General features: G+C 43.5%; 1 long non-coding RNA gene across 1 annotated transcript; it reads right to left on the bottom strand.

Moving 5' to 3' along the window:
• Window positions 1-621: 621 nt before the first annotated feature.
• On the bottom strand, window positions 622-10,759 carry LOC121867054. The gene is made up of 3 exons (XR_006089085.1): window positions 10,316-10,759; window positions 6,061-6,171; window positions 622-834 (listed from the first exon to the last, which is right to left on the bottom strand). It is a non-coding gene; the product is annotated as an uncharacterized LOC121867054 (long non-coding RNA).
• Window positions 10,760-12,742: the final 1,983 nt, after the last annotated feature.

Consider the following 12,742-nt stretch of genomic DNA (forward strand, 5'->3'; position numbering starts at 1 on the left):
GCCGCTATTATTACCTCAGTTAAAGCTAAAAGAAATGCAACAGTTAATAATTCTCTCGTATTTCGTCTACGGGTGGGAATTATAATTTCATGACGTTAGAGATTTGTAAGTTTACATTTATTTGAAATAGTGAGGGAATGCGTTTCGCCTACCGAAAAAAGTAAAGAAATACCATTCCCATGCATTCCTATAGCACTACACCTCTGCCTCATTAATTGGTCAGCAAGTCATTCCCTCACTCACTAATAGGTCAACAAGTCTTTGTTCCTGTACATCACTGGAAGTCCTTCCTTAGCCAAACACAATATAGCTTGTTCTTCCCTCACTCTTACACTATGTCTACTGTAGTCAGTAGATAAACTTTCAATACACTTAAAAAAAATTTAATATTTATGTAGGTAGACATATTTAATGCAGCAACCAAACAGCGAAGTACAGTACTACTTCCTGGAAAGATATTGAAAGCACAATGTGTTGTCTAATGGTATACATTCTTGCCATATGGCATCACAAATATTGAGCCAAAGTCCCGGGTTGCCGAACCCGACTTTCTGGCTCATTTACATAAAATTGCAGGGATTTAATTGTTTCTCTTACTTTGACAACACAACATAATTATCGCTTCTTATTTTCACCCCATCAGGCCCCAATGTGGGTCAGTAAGTGGGCTAATGTCTTTGGGGAAAACAAATCCAGTCGTGTTGGGTAGATACACTTATTTAGGGCAGATTCATCTTTTTCTGTAGTCTTGATCATTTTTCTTGATTGTGCTGTGTCATCTGGAAACCAAGTTATGGTTCTCATCCTCTCTGTAGTGATGTTTTCTATTTCTACCTGTAAAATGAATACAGTATTTTATTAGCCAAAAATAGTAATGTTTATTTGGTATATTGCAGTGACAAGAATTAAAATCACTTTCTTCATACACACTCATTCAATAGTCACACTACCTGGTGGACTAGATGTGCCCTGGTATAATACTTCATCACCCACAGCAAGTGTTACCTCACAAGTCAACATTGCTCACCAGATACATGTCTTTTCCCCCAAATCACAGCCATATTATCCACTCCTTCATATACACACACATCACTGCTTGCTGGATGTTCCTTCCTTCACACTTCTAGTGCAGCCTCCACCCCACCCTTCCATCTCCTCCCTCCTACCACACACTTATCAGTCTTACACATCCCATTCTCTCAATTTGTCTATTCCATCTGACCAATCTATCCAATATTCCACTGCCAATTTCATCACTCACTATATATATTGACACCTTTACTCCTTTACCATTAAAACTGCTGTTTCCCATGATTTGTAGTGTACTGTGAGTAGAGGCAGATGCTCCCCTGCTGCTCTCTATGAAATAATAGTGAAAAAATCGTAAATATATTGCTTGAGATAGTTTCTTGAAATACTCCAAGCTTCATTAAGTCCACTAATTACCCCTCAATCGAAACGAGGATCATAGATTTGCCATCAGCATGCTCAGGAGTACATATACTGAGATTTTCAGCAAAATCAATTTTTTGGCCAAAAACATAAGTCTTACACCTTAGTAATTTTTTGACCAAAATAGACTTTTTTCTCGGAATTGGAATTTGAGGAGCTTAACCAATTAATTACTTCAAGAAGAACACAAAAACACCAAAATCTCACCTGGGAAACCCATAGTTGGCAAGTAATTAGGGGTGGAGGAGCACAAGGGGTGGAGGAGTACAGGGGGAGGAGGAGCACAGGGTGTGGAGGAGCACAAGGGGAGGAAGAAGAGAGGTAGGAGGGGCATAGGGTGGAGGAGGAGTACAGAGAGAGGGGCACAGAGGTATGAGGGGCAGGGGCACAGGGTTGAGTAGGAGTACACGGGGAGGAGCAGAGAGGTAGGTGGAGGAGGGGCACAGGGTGGAGGAGGAGGAGGGGGGGGGAGTCTAGGGTGGAAGGAGGAGGAGGAGCACAGAGGTAGGAGGGGCACAGGTGGAGGAGGAGTGAGGGGGAGGAGCACAGAGGTAGAAGGGAGGAAGGACACAGGGTGGAGGAGGAGCACAGGGGAGGAGCACAGAGGTAGGAGGAGGAGGAGTACAGGGGGAGGAGGGGCACAGGGTGGAGGAGGAGAGGGAGGAGGAGCACAGAGGTAGGAGGAGGAGGGGCACAGGGTGGAGGAGGAGAGAGGGGAGGAGCACAGAGGTAGGAGGAGGAGGGACACAGGTGGAGGAGGGTACAGGGGAGGAGGGGCAAGGGTGGAGGTATAGGAGGAGGAGGAGACACAGAGGTAGGAGGGATGGACCAGGGTGGAGGAGGAGGAGCACAGAGATAGAGGAGGAGGAGGACAGGAGGGAGACAGGGGGGAGGAGGAGGAGGAGGAGCACAGGGGGGAGGGAGGAGGAGGAGGAGCACAGGGGGGAGGAGGGAGGAGGAGCACAGGGGGAGGAGGGGAGCAGGTAGGAGAGGAGCAGGGGGGAGGAGGAGGGGGGGAGGAGGAGGGGGAGGAGGAGGAGGAGGGGGGGAGGAGAGCACAGAGGAGGGAGGAGCACAGGGGGAGGAGGGGGGGAGGATACAGGGGAGGAGGAGGAGGAGGAGGAGGAGCACAGGGGAGGAGGAGGAGGAGGGAGGAGCACAGGGGGAGGAGGAGGAGGAGGAGCACAAGGGGAGGGAGGAGGGGAGGAGGAGCACATGGAGGAGGAGGGGAGGACAGGGGGAGGAGGAGGAGCACAGGGGGAGGAGGAGGAGCACAGGGGGGAGGAGGAGGAGGAGGGAGGAGCAGGGGGGAGAGGAGGAGGAGGAGGGAGCACAGGGGAGGAGGAGGAGGAGCACAGGAGGGAAGAAGGGAGGAGGAGGAGGAGCACAGGGGGAGGAGGAGGAGGAGGAGGAGCAGGAGGGAGGAGGAGGAGGAGGAGGAGGAAGAACAGGAGGAGGAGGAGCACAGGGGGAGGAGGAGGAGGAGGAGGAGCAGGAGGAGGAGGAGGAGCACAGGAGGAGGAGGAGCACAGGAGGAGGAGCACAGGGGGAGGAGGAGGGCACAGGGGAGGAGGAGGAGGAGGAGGAGGGAGGAGGAGGAGGAGGAGGAGGAGGAGGGAGAGGGGAGGAGGAGGAGAGGAGGAGGAGGAGGAGGGGGGGAGGAGGAGGAGGGGGGGGGAGGAGGGAGGAGGGAGGAGGAGGAGGAGGAGAGGGAGGAGGAGGAGGAGGAGAGGAGGAGGAGGAGGGAGGAGGGGAGGAGGAGGGGGGAGGAGGAGGAGGAGGAGAGGGGGGGGAGGAGGAGGAGGAGGAGGAGGAGGAGGAGGAGAGGGGGGAGGAGGGGAGGAGGGGAGGAGGAGGAGGAGGGGGGAGGAGGGAGGGGAGGAGGAGGAGAGGGGGAGGAGGAGGAGGAGGAGGAGAAGGGGGGAGAGAGGAGGAGGAGGAGGAGGGGGGGAGGAGGAGGAGGAGGGAGGAGTCAGGGGAGGAGGAGGAGGAGGAGGAGGGGGAGGGAGGAGGGGAGGAGGAGGAGGAGACAGGGGGGAGGGGGAGGAGGAGGAGGACGGGGGGAGGAGGAGGAGGAGAGGGGGGAGGAGGAGGGAGGAGGGGGGGAGGAGGAGGGGAGGAGGAGGAGGAGGAGGAGGGGAGGAGGAGGGGAGGAGAGGGGAGGGGAGGAGGAGGAGGGGGGAGGAGGAGGAGGAGGAAGGAGGAGAGGGGAGGAGGAGGAGAGGAGGGGAGGAGGGAGCACAGGGGGGAGGAGGAGGAGGGGAGGAGGAGGAGGAGGAGCGGACAGGGGGGGAGGAGGAGCACAGGGAGGCGGAGGAGGAGGAGCACAGGGGGAGGAGGAGGAGCACAGGGGGAGGAGCCTGGGAGGCGGGCAGGAGAGCACAGGGCGGAGGGGAGGGGAGGAGCACAGGGGGCGTGGAGGAGGAGGAGCACAGGGGGCGGAGGAGGAGGAGAGGACACAGGGGGGGGCGGAGGAGGAGGAGCACAGGGGCGGAGGGGAGGAGGAGGAGACAGGGGGCGGAGGCGGAGGAGGAGGAGCACAGGGGCGGAGGCGGGAGGAGGAGGAGGCGGACAGGGGCGGAGGGGAGGAGGAGGAGGAGCACAGGGGAGGCGGGAGGCGGAGGAGGAGGGAGGGGGGAGGGAGGAGCACAGGAGGGAGGAGCACAGGGGGAGGAGGAGCATGGGGAGGAGGAGCACAGGGGGGAGGCGGAGGAGGAGGGCACAGGGGGGCGGAGGAGGAGGAGGAGCACAGGGGAGGCGGAGGAGGAGGAGCACAGGGGGGGGCGGAGGAGGCACAGAGGGGAGGCGGAGGAGGAGGAGCACAGGAGGAGACAGGAGGCGGAGGAGGAGGAGCACAGGGGAGGCGGAGGAGGAGGGGGGGAGGTGAGGAGGAGGAGCACAGGGGGAGGGAGGAGGAGGAGAGGGGAGGCGGAGGAGGGGAGGCACAGGGCGGGAGGAGGAGGGGAGGGAGGGGGGAGGAGGAGGAGGAGGGGGGGAGGAGGAGCACAGAGGTAGGAGGAGGAGCACAGAGGTAGGAGGGAGGAGGTACAGAGGTACGGAGGAGGAGGAGCACAGAGGTAGGGGAGGAGGAGGAGCACAGAGGTAGGCAGGAGAGGAGGAGCACAGAGGTAGGCGGAGGAGGAGGAGCACAGAGGTAGGCGGAGGAGGAGGAGCACAGAGGTAGGCGGAGGAGGAGGCACAGAGGTACGGAGGAGGAGGCGGAGGTAGGCGGAGTGGAGGAGGAGCGCACAGAGGTAGGCGGAGGAGGAGGCGCACAGAGGTGGCGGAGTGAGGAGGTACAGGAGGTAGGCGGAGGAGGAGGCACAGAGGTAGGCGGAGGAGGAGGATACAGGAGGTAGGCGTGGGAGGGAGGAGGTGGGCGGAGGAGGAGGAGCACAAGGTAGGAGGAGGAGGAGCACAGAGGTAGGCGGAGGGAGGAGGAGCATAGAGGTAGGCGGAGGAGGAGGAGCACAGAGGTAGGGGAGGAGGAGGAGCACAGAGGTAGGCGGAGGAGGAGGAGGAGCACAGAGGTAGGCGGAGGAGGAGGGGCACAGAGGTAGCGGGAGGAGGAGGGGCAAGGAGGCGGGAGTGAGGAGGATGAGGAGAGGAGGAGGGGCACAGAGGTAGCGGAGGAGGAGGCACAGAGGTAGGCGGAGGAGGAGGGGCACAGAGGTAGGCGGAGGAGGAGGCACAGAGGAGGCGGAGGAGGAGGGGCACAGGGTAGGCGGAGGAGGAGGCTAGGTAGGAGGAGGAGGGCACAGAGGTAGGCGGAGGAGGAGGGGCACAGAGGTAGGCGGGAGGAGGAGGGGCAAGAAGGCAGAGGTAGGGAGGAGGAGGAGGAGGGGCCTAGGGGCAGAGGTAGGTGGAGGAGGAGGGGCACAGGGTAGGTGGAGGAGGAGGGGCACAGAGGTAGGCGGAGGAGGGGCACAGAGGTAGGCGGAGGAGGAGCTGGAGCACTGAGGTAGGAGAGTGGTACAGGGTGGAGGAGGAGCATAGAGGTGGGACGAGGAGGAACACAGATTGGAAGAGGTACTTTAATAATGTCACTTGAACATACAACTACCATACACTTGTGTACAGAACTGTTCATACACAACTACCATACACTTGTGTACAGAACTGTTCATACACAACTACCATACACTTGTAAACAGAACTGTTCATACACAACTACCATACACTTGTAAACAGAACTGTTCATACACAACTACCATACACTTGTGTACAGAACTGTTCATACACAACTACCATACACTTGTAAACAGAACTGTTCATACACAACTACCATACACTTGTATACAGAACTGTTCATACACAACTACCATACACTTGTAAACAGAACTGTTCATACACAACTACCATACACTTGTAAACAGAACTGTTCATACACAACTACCATACACTTGTATACAGAACTGTTCATACACAACTCCCATACACTTGTAAACAGAACTGTTCACACCAGTACACAGTTACCATACAGAACTGCACATACAAACTACCATACACTTCTATACAGAAGTAGATGTACACAGCTACCATACACACTTGTACACAGATAGGTAACCACACACACAAAATACTTTCTCAAAACCATAAAATTATTACCGTCACTCTGTGAAGTTTATAGAGGACTTCAGTCAACAGCATTGTTAGCCGTCTGAGCTGTTCTTGGTGGCTCCTCCAGTAAACAGTAAGATGATGTGATGTTATGTGGTTCTGTAAGGACATGGCATTATTAAATACAGGTAAGTGATTCTTCAACAGCCTCATGACTGAAATTTTGAACAAAATCCATTTTTTGGCCGAAATGACAAAAATTGTAAGTCTAAAGCCTTAAAGGATTTTTGGCCAAAAATACGTTTTCTCTCTGAACTAAAATTTAATGTGCCTAACTATTTAAGTACATCCAGAATAATACACAAGCACCAAGAAATGACCTCGAAAACCCATAAGTGGCAAGTAATTAAAATATTCTAAAAATCATTTGAACATTTTCTAAAAGCCATTTGAACAAGTAATAATCAAGATATCAAATTTTGGTTAACAGATCCTTAAGCAGCACATTCAGGAGTACCTTTACTGAAATTTTGAACAAAATCCATTTTTTGGCCGAAATGACGAAAATTGTAAGTCTATAGCCTTAAAGGATTTTTGGCCAAAAATACGTTTTCTCTCTGAACTAAAATTTTATGTGCCTAACTATTTAAGTACATCCAGAATAATACACAAGCACCAAGAAATGACCTCGAAAACCCATAAGTGGCGAGTAATTAGCATTGCAAAAGGAATTAAAATATTCTAAAAATCATTTGAACATTTTCTAAAAGCCATTTGAACAAGTTATAATCAAGATATCAAATTTTGGTTAACAGATCCTTAAGCAGCACATTCAGGAGTACCTATACTGAAATTTTGAACAAAATCCATTTTTTGGCCGAAATGACGAAAATTGTAAGTCTATAGCCTTAAAGGATTTTTGGCCAAAAATACGTTTTCTCTCTGAACTAAAATTTAATGTGCCTAACTATTTAAGTACATCCAGAATAATACACAAGCACCAAGAAATGACCTCGAAAACCCATAAGTGGCGAGTAATTAGCATTGCAAAAGTAATTAAAATATTCTAAAAATCATTTGAACATTTTCTAAAAGCCATTTGAACAAGTTATAATCAAGATATCAAATTTTGGTTAACAGATCCTTAAGCAGCACATTCAGGAGTACCTATACTGAAATTTTGAACAAAATCCATTTTTTGGCCGAAATGACGAAAAATTGTAAGTCTATAGCCTTAAAGGATTTTTGGCCAAAAATACGTTTTCTCTCTGAACTAAAATTTAATGTGCCTAACTATTTAAGTACATCCAGAATAATACACAAGCACCAAGAAATGACCTCGAAAACCCATAAGTGGCGAGTAATTAGCATTGCAAAAGTAATTAAAATATTCTAAAAATCATTTGAACATTTTCTAAAAGCCATTTGAACAAGTTATAATCAAGATATCAAATTTTGGTTAACAGATCCTTAAGCAGCACATTCAGGAGTACCTATACTGAAATTTTGAACAAAATCCATTTTTTGGCCGAAATGACAAAAATTGTAAGTCTAAAGCCTTAAAGGATTTTTGGCCAAAAATACGTTTTCTCTCTGAACTAAAATTTAATGTGCCTAACTATTTAAGTACATCCAGAATAATACACAAGCACCAAGAAATGACCTCGAAAACCCATAAGTGGCGAGTAATTAGCATTGCAAAAGTAATTAAAATATTCTAAAAATCATTTGAACATTTTCTAAAAGCCATTTGAACAAGTTATAATCAAGATATCAAATTTTGGTTAACAGATCCTTAAGCAGCACATTCAGGAGTACCTATACTGAAATTTTGAACAAAATCCATTTTTTGGCCGAAATGACGAAAAATTGTAAGTCTATAGCCTTAAAGGATTTTTGGCCAAAAATACGTTTTCTCTCTGAACTAAAATTTAATGTGCCTAACTATTTAAGTACATCCAGAATAATACACAAGCACCAAGAAATGACCTCGAAAACCCATAAGTGGCGAGTAATTAGCATTGCAAAAGTAATTAAAATATTCTAAAAATCATTTGAACATTTTCTAAAAGCCATTTGAACAAGTTATAATCAAGATATCAAATTTTGGTTAACAGATCCTTAAGCAGCACATTCAGGAGTACCTATCAGGGCTGTGGAGTCGGAGTCGGAGTCGAGGAGCCGGAGGAAATTTCGGCTTGTGGAGTCGGAGTCGGTAAAATTGTCCAGACTCCGACTCCGACTGAAGCTATTCTGTTCCTAAGAACAAATATATGAACTCAGGCATATTCATTGCAGTGATTCCACTGATCCCACTAATTTTCTTAAATTATTAAAAGAATTTATTTCCATTTTATAAGCATTATTATGAATTTATTGTGGCAGGCACAGGATAGCACTATAATTTTGGACGATAGTCTCTTCTTTCCCATTTGAAATTTTGAATTATATCAAATTTTGTTTCGTTGAAAACTGCACAGAGGCTCTCAGCTACAAAACAATTAGCTACAACCTGTTTTTGGTGAGATTAAGGCAAATTCAATTTAATAACTTAATCATGTAAGGTTTATCCATTTTCCTTAATAAGGTATTCATTTCTTTAATGTACATAAATATATAACTTTACTTTAAAAGGAATTGTAGGATCATCATTTAGATCCACATCAGATTATGAGCTTAAACAAAATTCATATGCTGAGATCGAACTTTTAGATATACATGTAAATGGTGTTTTCTAGTTAATATCTTGAATTCTTAATAAATTTATTTTTCTTTTGATTGAAACTTTGAAAGTCAAGCCCATCATCTTTTTGTAGTTCTTAAATATCGTCCAGATCATTAATAAAGCTGTAGCAGTATAGCCACGGTGTTTTACTTTTTACCTATGCAGGTTACAACATACAAATTACAATTAGGATGGTAGAAATAGTTATTACAAATAGGCCAAGGAGTCGGAGTCGGAAGCATAAAAATTTGAGGAGTCGGAGTCGAAGGTTTTGTCTTCGACTCCACAGCCCTGCTTATACCTTAGTAATTTTTTGACCAAAATAGACTTTTCTCTCGGAATTGGAATTTGAGGGTTTTAACCAATTAAATACTTCCAGAAGAACACATAAACACCAAAATCTCAACTGGGAAACTCATAGTTGGCTAGTAATTAGCATTGAAAGAGTCATAAGTATTGAAAATGTCCTTAATATACTCCAAGCCTCATTAAGGCCACTAATTACGCCCCAATCGAAACGAGGATCATAGGTTTGCAATCAGCATGCTCAGGAGTACATATACTGAGATTTTCAGCAAAATCTATTTTTTGTCCAAAAATCCTGTAAGGCATAATACTGTACTTACAATTTTTGTCATTTTCGGCCAAAAAATAGATTTTGTTCAAAATCTCAGTATAGGTACTCCTGAGCATGCTGATTAAGGACCTGTTGACCAAAATTTGATATCTGCACTATTACTTATTCAAATGACTTGCAAAAGTAATTAAAATTTTCTAAAAGCCATTTGAACAAGTAATAATCCAGTAATATATATATATATATATATATATATATATATATATATATATATATATATATATATATATATATATATATATATATATATATATATATATATATATATATATATATATATATATATATACCTAACCTTACCAATCACAACCTAATCTAACATTAACAATCCTATGTGTTGTCAACACAGTGAATTTGCAAAAACTGACTTCCATAAAAAAATCATTTCAAAGGTATGAATAATTTCCACAAAACCGGCGGAAATATCATATTAGAAAAATGTCTTAAAATTGCCTAAATATTACGAAATATATAACAAAAACAGCGAGAGAAAGACCGGTGTATTACTAGAGTTTACCAATAATTATTGTTAAAAAGAAAAAAATACCGTTTTTTATTACTTACTATAGCTCAAAGAACACCTGTGGAAAAAATTAACATAATAAAAAACTCCAAGTGCTAGCCATCTGCTCATTATTACCGTTGTTTATACTGGAAAACAATTTATGTCCATAAAATGGTTAAAAATCCTATTATACAGTATACAAACCTGTTAGTGGGCAAAAATACAACGTAGGTTTAAAAGCAAGTAATCTATATACATGTACAGAGTAAATCCAATTGATAAAAAAAATTAAATAAATGAATAGGCACAAGTAACAAGAGCAGCTGAAGCAACACACCTCTTAGTGACGGCTGGGGTTAAACCGATACCAAATAATATCACTAAAATTCTGTCTCTGGTTATAATAGAATTAAACTTGTTGATGGTGACAATTTACCTTATTGTTGTATGTAGAGGCTGATACAAGTGTTTTCGTAACTTCTTAAGTGATATTAGTGCAGTTGGCTGGTGGGACAACCTCCACCCCGGCGTCCCTTCACTGAGGTCTGAGGGTTAGGGAGAAGGGACAATAAACTCTCTTTAAAACCCATTATTTTCTTCGTGACGTCCGACTGTCCCGCCATCTATGGACGGTACATTTACAACATCATACTCTGTGCCATCATAGAAAATGGTTGTAAAGAATGTAAGACTATTTTATTTTCAATTGTGCGATATTAAACAAAACTGAACAAATAACATAGAACAATAGACAAAATACATATATTTTTTCATATACCTGTACTGTAATTACTTCCTTAAAGAGCACCTTTATTTTGATTCATATTCGTACATTTTTAATTATGCTTCATCTTCTATTTAAATTACATTTCTTAATTCGCATTTTCTTTCATAATCACTAATTGAGATGAAATTAAATTCTGTAAAATATATATATATATATATAATATATATATAATATATATATATATATATATATATATATATATATATAAATATATATATATATAAATATATATATATATATATATATATATATATATATATATATATATATATATATATATATAAATATATATATATATATATATATATATATATATATATATATATATATATATATATATATATATATATATATATATGCAAGTAAATCACTGTAGGTGCGTGATCTAGGTATATGCTGATAACCACAAGGAAAGAAGTCCTAGTCTGTACTCACCCCTGAAGATGTGAATTACACGAAAGCGCTTGGGAACTTTGTGTTTTCTTCTTTCCTTGTGGTTATCAGCATATATATATATATATATATATATATATATATATATATATATATATATATATATATATATATATATATATATATATATATATATATATATATATATATATATATATATATATATATATATATATATATATATATATATATATATATATATATATATATATATATATATATATATATACCTCTGGTAATACCCCAATGGCACATAGGTGTTAGTCTTGAGTGTCTTAGGTGACCAAGGGGTTAGTTTTGAGTGTCTTAAGTGACCAAGGGTTAGTTTTGAGTGTCTTAAGTGACCAAGGGGTTAGTTTTGAGTGTCTTAAGTGACCAAGGGGTTAGTTTTGAGTGTCTTAAGTGACCAAGGGGTTAGTTTTGAGTGTCTTAAGTGACCAAGGGGTTAGTTTTGAGTGTCTTAAGTGACCAAGGGGTTAGTTTTGAGTGTCTTAAGTGACCAAGGGGTTAGTTTTGAGTGCTCCAAGTGTGAAACTTTTTTTTAATGGGGATTAGGTCACCTGGGCACAAGTTACCAACCCACATCGATGCAGGGGGAGGGGGGGATAATTAGAAATACAAAAAATTAAACAGATCAAGAGTGAGAAATAATATAAATTTTGTGTTGTTAAAGAAAGAGAAACAATTTTGACCCTGCAATTGTGTAAATGAGGCAGAAAGTCAGATCAGCAACCTGGGTCTTGGTACAATGTTTGTGATGCCATTTGGCAGCAGGGTCTACCATTAGACAACACATTTTGCTTCCAATATCTCCCCAGGCTGTAGTACCTCCCAGTTTGGTTGCTGCCTACTACCTATGTATTTTAGGATGTGCAATAAACAGGAACCCAAGTATTGGTAAGAATAAAGTATTATAACTAATCACATTCATGATAAAATGCCCAATTATCTAAGATGGTCTTCATAACTCAATTTCTTTAGTCTAGGTAACAACCAATTTTGTTGCTTACCTTTAGATTATTTTTTATTGTGGGGACGTCTTTCTTGTGAGGATGACACACTGAGTATACTTACTCTATATGTTTGTGAACCAGCGCCTTGTACATCCACCATGAGTTTTCTTTGTCCAAGTCAGTAAATATTGACAGCATTAAGATCATCATCTCGTTTGTCTTAACTTTATCGTTTACATGATCCTCAGTGCGTTGTCAACCACCTACCCTCAACCTCTCTGTCCTCTGTAATTAAAGTGACTTATGTTAGTCTTTCATATGCCTGCTATAGGGCTAAGGCTCTCCCTCTATTATTGCACTCTATATACAGTACATCAATTTTACTCCAATTACAAGTTCTTAATCCTTCAAACTCTAAGCCTTACCTTCAAGGGTTTGTTACTAACTGTTTTCTGGGCCTCTTGTGCTCTCCATCACTACTGTACATGTACTTTGTGCTTGATTTCCTGAACTTCCACAACTTGATACTCTTATTGTTTTTTTGAGGGGAGGCACCACAGATTTCTTTTGTCTGGTGGCCAGATACCACTTGGGGCTGTGGTTCTCGGCTTCAAATCCTACCCTGGATATAACGCTAATTAAGCACACTATACTTCATGTAGCCAGTAGA

Source organism: Homarus americanus, unplaced genomic scaffold (assembly GCF_018991925.1).
Source record: "Homarus americanus isolate GMGI-L3 unplaced genomic scaffold, GMGI_Hamer_2.0 scaffold18665, whole genome shotgun sequence".
Lineage (NCBI taxonomy): Eukaryota > Metazoa > Arthropoda > Malacostraca > Decapoda > Nephropidae > Homarus > Homarus americanus.